We start from the raw sequence: 10,266 nt of genomic DNA on the forward strand, positions 1-10,266 counted from the left end.
ACCTGACAGCCATATCTCTGCATCTTTTGTTCCCCAGACTGTACCAACAGGCACTAAATGCCCACATGAATGGACGTAAAGTCCCTAGTCAGCCTAGTGAATGAAATCTGAAGATGCATTTGGCTGACTGTGTATGAGTACCCAATTTTGGATGTCTGTAATCCAGAGTTTAAGTGGATTCACAAAGTCTAGAGGAATTAAATTTACTAATGTCAAGAATTTTGCTTTCGTACCTTACCTGGAGGAGTGTGTATCCACCCTCCTGCTTATTACTTATGGTAAGTACTTTTTAACTATTGTGAAAGTCAGCGTTGCATGATTCAATGTAGTAATAACACAAGGCAAAACGTTGCCAGCTTTTTAGACATTTAGTGTTAAATTAATTGGATTTTCTAAGGCAAGAAGGCAATGACTTGAGGCAATTCTGATTTCACTTCCAGGCTGGTTCAGTGTAACTCACCTTACAGGGTAACATAGTCTAGCAGAGATTCATCATACCTGTGTACACAGTGTTTGGTCCTGGGGCTTCTTTCGACCCTTCTGGCCTTAGGTTACAATTCTTAATGTGTTGATGTTTTTTATCTGTTAAAAGTGCTTGAAATAATGTGAGAGTATCTTTTGGCCTATCTGAATTAAGTTGATATAATATGAAACTGAAGGCATGCAATGAATTTGCAAAAGTGTGTCACTAGGGATATGTGCTGACCTTTCAGGACAAAACATTCTGTAGAATGCTGGGAGGTGAAGGGATACGGATGCTGTAGTTTTGTTCCATGTCCATTCCTGTTTTTGAGAATCAACTCTGGAATGCATTGTCCTTTGTAATATGCTTTGTGTTCACCCCAGAAGGAGCTATTTATTTCACCTTGAAAGAGAAGTTTGTGCTGAGTTAATCCTCGTCATGGAAAATTGTGGAAGGAGGATCCAAGAAATCAGAATTTTAAATTTCCCAGAAAGATTAAAAATGTTTTTATGAGAAGTTTAATGAATGTTTAATGAATGTTAAGTATAGTTTCTTTCAAGTTATGGTCATCATGGTTCTAATAGTGTATTTTTATAAAAATGTTTGAAAAGTGAATTTCTATTCAAGGAAAATACATTTTTTCTTTCATGCAATTTAAAAGTAAATATCAGTATTGTTTGGTTTTGCTTCCATCAATTCTATGATCAATGGAATTTTAATGTAAAAGTTATTGTGTTGACCAAATGTTAACCAATCTGAATTCAGGCATTTAAGTGATGGACCTAAGTTAACATTCCAGTTAAGCTGTGTGTTTTTCCTAGATACTGTATTGGATTTTCACGGTAAGGTTTTGTTAAAAGGGTGGCTTCAGGGTTGGTTTCTGTGAGAAGAATGCCAGAAGTTTCTCCTGTGACTGATAGTGTTGTTCATACAGAACTAAAGGTCAACAAAAGGTAAGAAAGCCTAGTGATAACAACAAAATATTTAAAAATAGGAAAAAGCAGTGAGAATTTAGAGAAGCCAAATAAAAGAATTATCTCCTGATTAACATAGATCATGACATAGAAATTCATCAATTTTAATACAATACAGCAAAAATACATGGGTGTATAGGGGAAAAAACATCATGGATATATAAAGGCTAGCTTAACTTTTTTATTTTTTTCTTTTACGTTTACTAATCACTTCCAGTCAAGAAATGATAATCTGGGAAAAAAACCCAAACAAACCCAAAAGAAAAGTTGGGGTCTTTTTTTGGTTACCCTCCTGCTCCAAAAATAGTAGTGAATCTGTAGCTCCAAAGCAATGGAAAAAAAAGAATTTGGATCTTGAAACATGTTTCTGGGTAATTAAAAGAAAAAAACCCAAGATGTGACATAGCATCGGAAAATGAGAGAGATCATGTATGCAATAGAGCACAATCCAGAATGACTTAGAAAAACGTGTGAAAAAAAGGAGAATGAGAACAGCCCTCCCAAGGAAGGAAAAAAAAGCAAAAGATAGCACTAAAATCAGCTGCACATACGTGTTGATTAAGACACTAGAAAAGATTCCTTGACAATACTGCAATATAATCAACCTGGAAAGCAAGAGATAAGAACTAATATTTATGTGCACTGAACTTTTATATCGATTTCAAACTTGAAGAATATCTAAAGCCACAGTTGTTTTGGGATGATGATAAGAGTAGAATCAATCAGAAAGTGAATCTTATATTTTTTACCGAAGAATGTGGCTGATTTGATTGTTGCGTCTCTCATTATTCTGTACTGAAGAATAAAATATAGGAAGCTATCAAATACAGACTTCTCTGACATGTTAGGGACATGGGGTGAAGCTGCATCTCTGAAGCATCAGCTGATTATGGCTCCAGCTGGCTTTAAAATTTTAGGTCCTGGTACTGTGTATACCCTGAAATCTGCTAAAGGCTGTAGGTTTCCACACATGGTCAATTGAAAGACTGAGGTTATCAGAATATCAATCTTGTATTGCACACAGATTATATTCAGAGTGTTGTAACCCACCACTGATATCTTTGCCAAAGTGACCTTTGGGACATGATTTATCATATATAGTGTTTGAACTAATTCATACAGAGAGAGCATACTGCTTCCTGCTATGTGTTTAGATGAATGCTTGTGCTTCCACTGTAGGATATCCTTCCACAGTTCCCTGTGACTCCTCTAGTGGCTTCAATCAGAGGTTCAGAGGGAAGCTGGAAGCATTATGTTAACGTAATCTAATCTTCTAAGTATGAGATTTAATGTAAAAAGTTGCTTACAATTTCTAAGATCCTGTCTAGGAATGATGATTACATTTGCAAAACAGAAAGTTGTCCTTGGATTGTGACTATTGTCAATAAACCTTCAAAAAAGAGTTCTTGTTCAGGTGCTCTAAATCACATAAGTGTGCAAACAGATAATGGAGAAAAAACATTAGGAAAGTGTCATTACCACTGCCTCTAGTCTTGGTGAATGTATTCTGGCTGCACATATGAAAATGACTGAAAATAAATGTAGATTCTGAAAAGACCTATAAGAAGTTCTAGACAGAAGGAAACCTGCTTCATGTGGAAGACTGTAAAACAATCTGCTTAATTTATGTAAATGAGGATAAAAAAGTAATTTTATGGCAAATGCTCGAGAAGTAGCTGAAGCCAACAAGCGAATCTAATGGTGTTACACACTTGTTTTAATCAGTGAGTTTAATATATATTTATTAACAGGCTGAAGAAAATACTGTAACTAAAATAGTCATAATTTTCTTAATTGACTGAACTGAGGAGTCAGCACCAGAGTGTCTAATTCATTTATGGTTGATAAAATAGTACAATAACTTTCTGAAAATATTTCTTATTTCCAACTGGTAAAGGAAGGAGACAGTCTAGTTTTTTGTGAGGGCATTCTATGACTTTTTCTTGTAGGTTTGTATCCATGCTCCTAAGTTAGCGATCTGAATTTCATAGTACTGCAGCACAATTAGAATCTCAAGTGACTTTGGAAAGAGGTCAGTTTACCCAGAGGCCTTACATAACATTTTAAAGCTTTAAATGCAAGCATCCAATTTGAAGTCATGGTGAGAAATTATGATGAATGCTGTGCATTACTCTTTCAACCTATTGAACCTCTACCTCTTGGAAATGAATACAAAATCCAGTAACTTCTTTTTTTATTGAGCTACTACTTCACAGAAGCCAAACGTGGTCAGACAGTGAGTATTAATTAAACCACATTTCTAGGAATGCACAGGAAGGTGCAGAAGTGTGACTGTGCATATCTGAAGAGTAAGTTTTGGTGTGCATTAACTTTCTCTTGGCCTGAGGAAACAGGTGAGTCACTCACATGGATGGATTTGAGTTTTGGCTTAGCGTGAGTGATTAGAGATGTAGATTAAAAGTATACATTTGTTGCATGAAGTAGATATGGAAAGGATATTTAAGCATGTTTTAATTGTTCATGTGAACATACTATTATTTTAATGCATGTTTTTTGCTCCTAAACCCAAACAAAATTAGACACTTTCTGTCAGTGTTCGTGCAACTCTGCTATGTTAGCACATCTAGTTATGTTAGCAAAAAGCACGTTATGGGAAAGTTTTGATATGGTGATTTTCCAGACATTTTCCTTTTTTAAAATACAAACAAATACTCTGCACTTATTTAATTCTAGTTTGCAGGTTTATGAATGCTGTAATTAAAATCTGTAGTCTAAAATACACATTACCTTCTGTCAAGGTAATTGTTAGTCTATCAGTTACCTTGTGTGCTGGTTGCTTCCTGGAGTATTGGGAACAGTGGGGTGTCCCTGTAGGGTGTGAGGGCAGGAGCCAGAGCCTGTCCCACTCCCCAGTGAGGAGCAAAGCGACCAGGGCACTCTGGGGCAGCCCCAGCCCCAAGGTTTGGTCACCTCCTTAGGGACAGGATCATGCTAAGGTCAGACTGGAATATGGGCTGTGTGTGACCAGGGAAAGCAGGACTTTGGGCAGCTGGCCCTGCTGCAACGTCACTGGGATAGTGGCTTCCACATGAGGAGTGATGTGTAAGAGTCTTGTTGTTTCCACTTGTTTGCTAGTGCGTGAGGAGGGCATAATGCCTCTTGTAAAAGGGAGATCATTGATACCTGTGATCTTTTTCATGTACTTAGACTCAAAAGAATGTCTTAATGCAATAAATTGGTCAATAAATATATGAGGGTTTAGTATTTTTAAGTTGGCATGTCTGGTCTTTTAACACCACAGTGCCAAGACTCCAAGGAATGATAAAATATGCACTGTGCAGTGCACAGTGATGGATATGCATAAGTTCTGTAATGACTGCTCATAGGACACTACCTCTGTTGCTGGTTCCAAATTATGACCTATAACATTAGTCATGTCCAAACATTCATTATTTCAGAAAAGGTATATCTTTTTCTCCAATTTTTCCTGCAGGGTTTAAGAAAGGCTGTTCTCTTAAAATGTTTTTTAGAGAGTGCTTTTTTACTCCTTCAAATATGTTTAAAATTTTCCAAAGACATCAGAGAAGGTAATGGAGGTTTAATTCTTAATAAAACCAGAAAAAGTATATTTTAAATATGGAAATCCTTATATTTGTGTGATGAATGCCAATAAGCATTCCAAATCACCGTGCTTTTGAGCAAATCTCTCCATCCCTTAGACAGACAAAGAAAATCCTCATGAAACACATTAATCAGTATTTTGCAATGATAAGAAAAAGAAATAATTTTGGTGGTTCTTTAATGTACTTTACTTTTTTTTTCTTTTTACTGAAGATTTCAGAAGAAGTATTTAAAAAGAAAACAAAGGAGTAAAATAAATTTATTTTCACTTTGTTTCTTTATTATCATGACAATATTTTCTCCCTTCTTTTTCTGGATCTAGTAGTATTGATGTGATTGTTTTTGCTACAGATCTGGGGGCTAAATAGCTGTTTCATTTAAAATCAGATTATAAATCTTTTTCTAGAGCTGAAAAATAAATGACAAGCTAGGGTTTGCAACAGCTGCTGTGGTTCAATAAACCATGAACTTTATATGATCAGGTGAATATCTGTGCTAAGGCTTTAGGCACATTGCAAAGCTGTAGGATATTAAAAAATAATTTGGTTTTTATTAACCATGGCATCCTACTGAATAAATTAAAAGTAACTTTTGATGGATGACATAAGAGTGTTTTTGTTGTCCTTTAAAATTTGTAATGAATTTTTCTCAGATTAAAAGGGTTAGTTACTACCTGTTTATCACGCATTTCAACTTAGTATGCATCATTTGTCCCATTTAAACCGAGAACTTAAATCCTCTGTAGAGAATACTGGTGAATAGTTTTTCTGGGTTTTTATGGTTTTGTTTTTTGCTTTCTGAAACTGCAGACACCTGTTTGTCTGTTCATTTTTCATAATTGTAATGTACATATAATGGGGAGACTTGTGTACAAAGATAAAAAGATTTGCTGAGCTGCTGAGAACACAGCAGAGATACTGAGGATGATGTTTCCATGTTTACTGATGAATGTGGGAATGGTGGTAAAGAGGTTAAATGCTTATAGGAGGCAACTAAGTAAATGTAATGTAAAGATTGAATATTTTCCAAAGATGTACTCCAATGTTAATTAAATAGAAAAATAAAATTTACTTGGAGGTATGTATGCCAAAAATTAAGGAATAAAATAGGAGAAATCACAGGAGGAAAAAAAAAAAAGAAAATGAAACCTTGATTTGAATCATAGATTCATACCATTTGCAGATCGTTGTTTGGACCATCTCTCCCACCATATTCTTAAAGTTCCTAATAATATCCAACTGAGGGCTGAAGACATTGTAAGTACTGAATAATTTTATTTACTATTTTACTTTGACTAGAAAAAAAGATGGGTGTGAACAGCATCATAGACACACCTACATGAATTCCTGAAACAACTAAGAAATTTATTCTAGACAAGAGATCTATGGATAAAATATGTGATTAGCCACAAACATTCTTTCAGTTCCCTCAGACAGAAGGGGGAAAAGTGTCACTCCAACAAGGACACCTGTCAACTACTTGTGGAATCCACAAATGGATGAGTATTGGATTTTATGATACTCTGCTAGATTAAGTACAGCCGTCAACAGCCTTGTGAGTTGCTGTGTAACTTGTGAGGCACAGGTGAGGGTCTATGAATATTTTTATAAATGCTTGTGCAAGTCTTGACTGGTGGCTTATCTCATGGGTATAAGGGATCTGCCCCATACTGAGACATCCATGCAGTGTCAGGTGCTCACATGTGAAGCCACTTCCTCCCTCTATCTTTTGTTTTACCTACTTATTTTTTTAATAAATTAGATTTTTAGCTTAAACCACCAAATTTGTAAGCAATCACATAGCCCAGGTCAAGTTCTTGGGCTTTCTCCTCATGTAAGACCAAGCAGCAGCTGACACCCTACTTACTGTCACCTCCTTTGGCCTCAAATGTTTTACATTTACTGAGAAATTGATGATGGTTTTATAACATTTATCTATGGCTGTTTCATTTCTGAATGATTTGGATATGAATTAACCCAGTCAACTAAACATCATGACAAATGTTAAACTAAGAGCAAGATAATAAAAAAGAGATCTATAATAGTAAAAAGAACAAGTTTTTGGAAAAGCCTTTCAAACACAGTGCTGGAAGGACAAAAATGGGGAATGTTAGCAGTTTTAAAAATGAAGTAGGTTATGTTATGGAATTGGCCATATGGCATACCGTCTGCAGGAAAATAACTGAATTGGGAATTCTCTAAATTCCTTTTGATTCTACACTCTGATGTAGTTTTATAAAGGCTTGTCAAGAAATACGTCACCAAGGTTTCACATCCTTACAGAAATGCTCATGTCTTATACATGCAGACTCATGCACAAATATTCTGGACCCATATGTTAATTTTCCTAATATATAATTTATTAACATTTATGCAATCTCTGTGGTAGTGTCTGTTTCCAGATTGCCTATCCTGGAGAGAAATATGTAGGTTTTATGGATCTACATCACTGAGTCTCATTCTAGCCTTACTCTTTATTTAGCCTTGGCATTTCCTTGGATCTCTGTGGGTTTTCCTTGAGCAGAGTGATAGTTTCTCTAATTCATAGTTCAGTGTAAAATATAATAGATCTCAAAACTGTTACTACTTCTGTTTTATGTGGATCACAAACCTTTTTTACTGCATGCTGTTTCCTCATCTGTTTTTGAAGAGTCCCCATTTTATCTGCTGCCTCACTTTTATTGTGTATTATCTATTCACAAAATTTTTTCTTTATTGGCAAAAAGTTCTCACAACTGTTGAGAAGACATATACATTTTTTGTATTCAAGAAAAAATGTATTTTCCTTTTCTGTATCCTTTTTTAGTTATGAAGAAAATGCTATGTAGGAAAACAAAGTGTAGCATTTGCTTTGAAAATTATATATATAAGGAAGGTAAAAATTCTTCTTGGACACAGATTTATATAATAACTCGCAGTTTGGAAAGACTTGCCAAATTATTTTTATTTTTTTCTTTTTTAGTCAAAATCATGAGTCCTTCTCAAACTTGTTTCAGTCTTATTAAAAATACCTTAATTTACAAATCTCATCAAACTAGAAAAATAACCAGAACAATTTGGTGCCTAAATCAGAAGAACTGATGAAGGCTATAAAGCATTTAACTTCCTCAGTATGAGCTCAAGTTTTTCAGTGATTTTCCTGACAGTGTAGAAGAGGAGCAACAGATCCTTATTCATGGGGGGGCAGTGACACCAATTATTATATTCATATTTATCTTTTCCCCGTCAAGAATTGTCAAAAGTAGATCCTGAAGGATTATTACAGACTCAGGCTTCTTAACAAACCTAGTAGAAAAGTAAACAAAAAGTTAAGCAAGAAAATGCTTATTAACAGTCATAGTTAATCCCCTCGCTCCTGAATCCCTGCTGAACTTGCTCATCAGCTTAAATGCAAATGAGTTGTGGAAATCCAGGTACTGAAAGCAGCGATTCTCTTCCTAGATATACTGACTGGAGGTACTCCATGCTGTAAACTTTCCTACTTAATAAAACCATCCTAGAAAATTATTTGAAATATTGAGAAAGTAATTCAGGGGTAATTTTATTTGCTAGGCAAGCAATGGTTTGTGAAACAGCATTCTATTTAGAACTGGAATAATCATTCCTCTGTTATTATATTAGTAATAGATATTTTATTTTACATTGCTTTCTAAATGTATCTATAAAATTTGTGAAAAATACAATTTTATTGTCAATTTGTACAGAATTTAATAGTAAGTAAACCAAAGTTTGTCAGGTTTTATCCCATTTTTTGCAATATTTTCATAATAAGGAAATGCAACGTACATAGATTTACTAAGAATGTACTTTGGCTAAGTTGTGCTGTGAGAAAGACCATATCTTTCTATAGATACCTGCCAATTAGTGGATTGAAATTAAGAAAGCTGACTCAGAAAATACTTTTTTAAATGATCAGCAATATTTAAACGGAAGATGTACAAGCATAGCTCCTTCAAGAATGAGGCATCAAATATCACTTCTATGAAGTAAAAACGAGAAACTATCATCCTTTCATGTTCAATTCCCTTTTTTTAGTTCAACCTAGCACTTTTTAACTTCAAGTTTAATGACAATTAGAGCATAAAGAGATTATCACAAAAGGATATATTCAGAAAATTTCTTTACATTTATTTCTTCTACAGTAAAATTTTAAATTCCCTTCCTAGATTCTGAAAGCAGTGATATCTCAAATTCATTATTATAAACTGGAAACAAGATCACAGGTTTAACTGGAGGGCAGAAGGACATGGCTTTCATAACACACCCATAACACACATCAGTGCATTTGCATTTGTATCAGCATATTGTTAAACTACATAAAGGCAGTAAACCATTGCTACAAAGACACCTCTGAATTCAGATATTCTTTTCATTGTAGTGTATACTTTACTATTTTTAATACTAATCAGCAGTCATATGTGCTAATATATGCCATACTAATCATGACTTAAATTGTACTTTGTTTCCCCTGCTCAGTAAATGTATTGTGAGCATTTAGTGTATTGTGCATTTCAGCTCTTCAGTAAATGTATTGTGTGCATTTAGTGTATTGTGCATTTCAGCTCTTCAATAAATGTATTGTGAATACATTCATAGAAATCAGCATCTATTTGCAAACAAATTCCTAAGAGAATAAAGAGACAAAATTATTTAATAACTTATTTTCAGGAATAATAACACTGGTAGAGTTGTAGTTCTTTCTACTCATTGTCTTTCCTTATAACTTATTTTGAATAGAAATTTGTCATAGTTATGCCACCTCTCTTTTTGCTTTTAAAATGAATGCAAATTATATTTTATAACATGTATTTTGATACTCAGAATTTAAATTTATTCTAGTTGTTTTATGGTCTAGGAAGTGATCTTTGATTATAGGGCCAAATGGCATGGTAAGCCCATATCCATTCAACTCACATACATACATTATGCTCACATTTTTTCCTCCCCAAATAAGGGAGGGAATTCACAGAAGCATGAAAAATAATGTGTCTGCCTTGTAAATAATGAAAAAAAAATATAATCCCCCACCACCAACAAATTCATGTTAGATAGATAAGTAACAAATGATATCTAGATGATTTTGTCTCTACAAACACAAATGCTAAGGTCAGAAATTGACAAGAACACAAGTCAAATGCATGTGGTCTCAGGCTATCTCATGCCATCCAGTTACTGAATTGCTCTCTCCTGCACTTCAACAACTGAAAATTATTTCCTTTTAATGATGCTAAACCAGCACTTGTCATGC

The sequence above is a fragment of the Lichenostomus cassidix genome, chromosome 1, assembly GCF_008360975.1.
Source record: "Lichenostomus cassidix isolate B80296 chromosome 1, HeHo_3.0, whole genome shotgun sequence".
Classification (NCBI taxonomy): Eukaryota; Metazoa; Chordata; class Aves; order Passeriformes; family Meliphagidae; genus Lichenostomus; species Lichenostomus cassidix.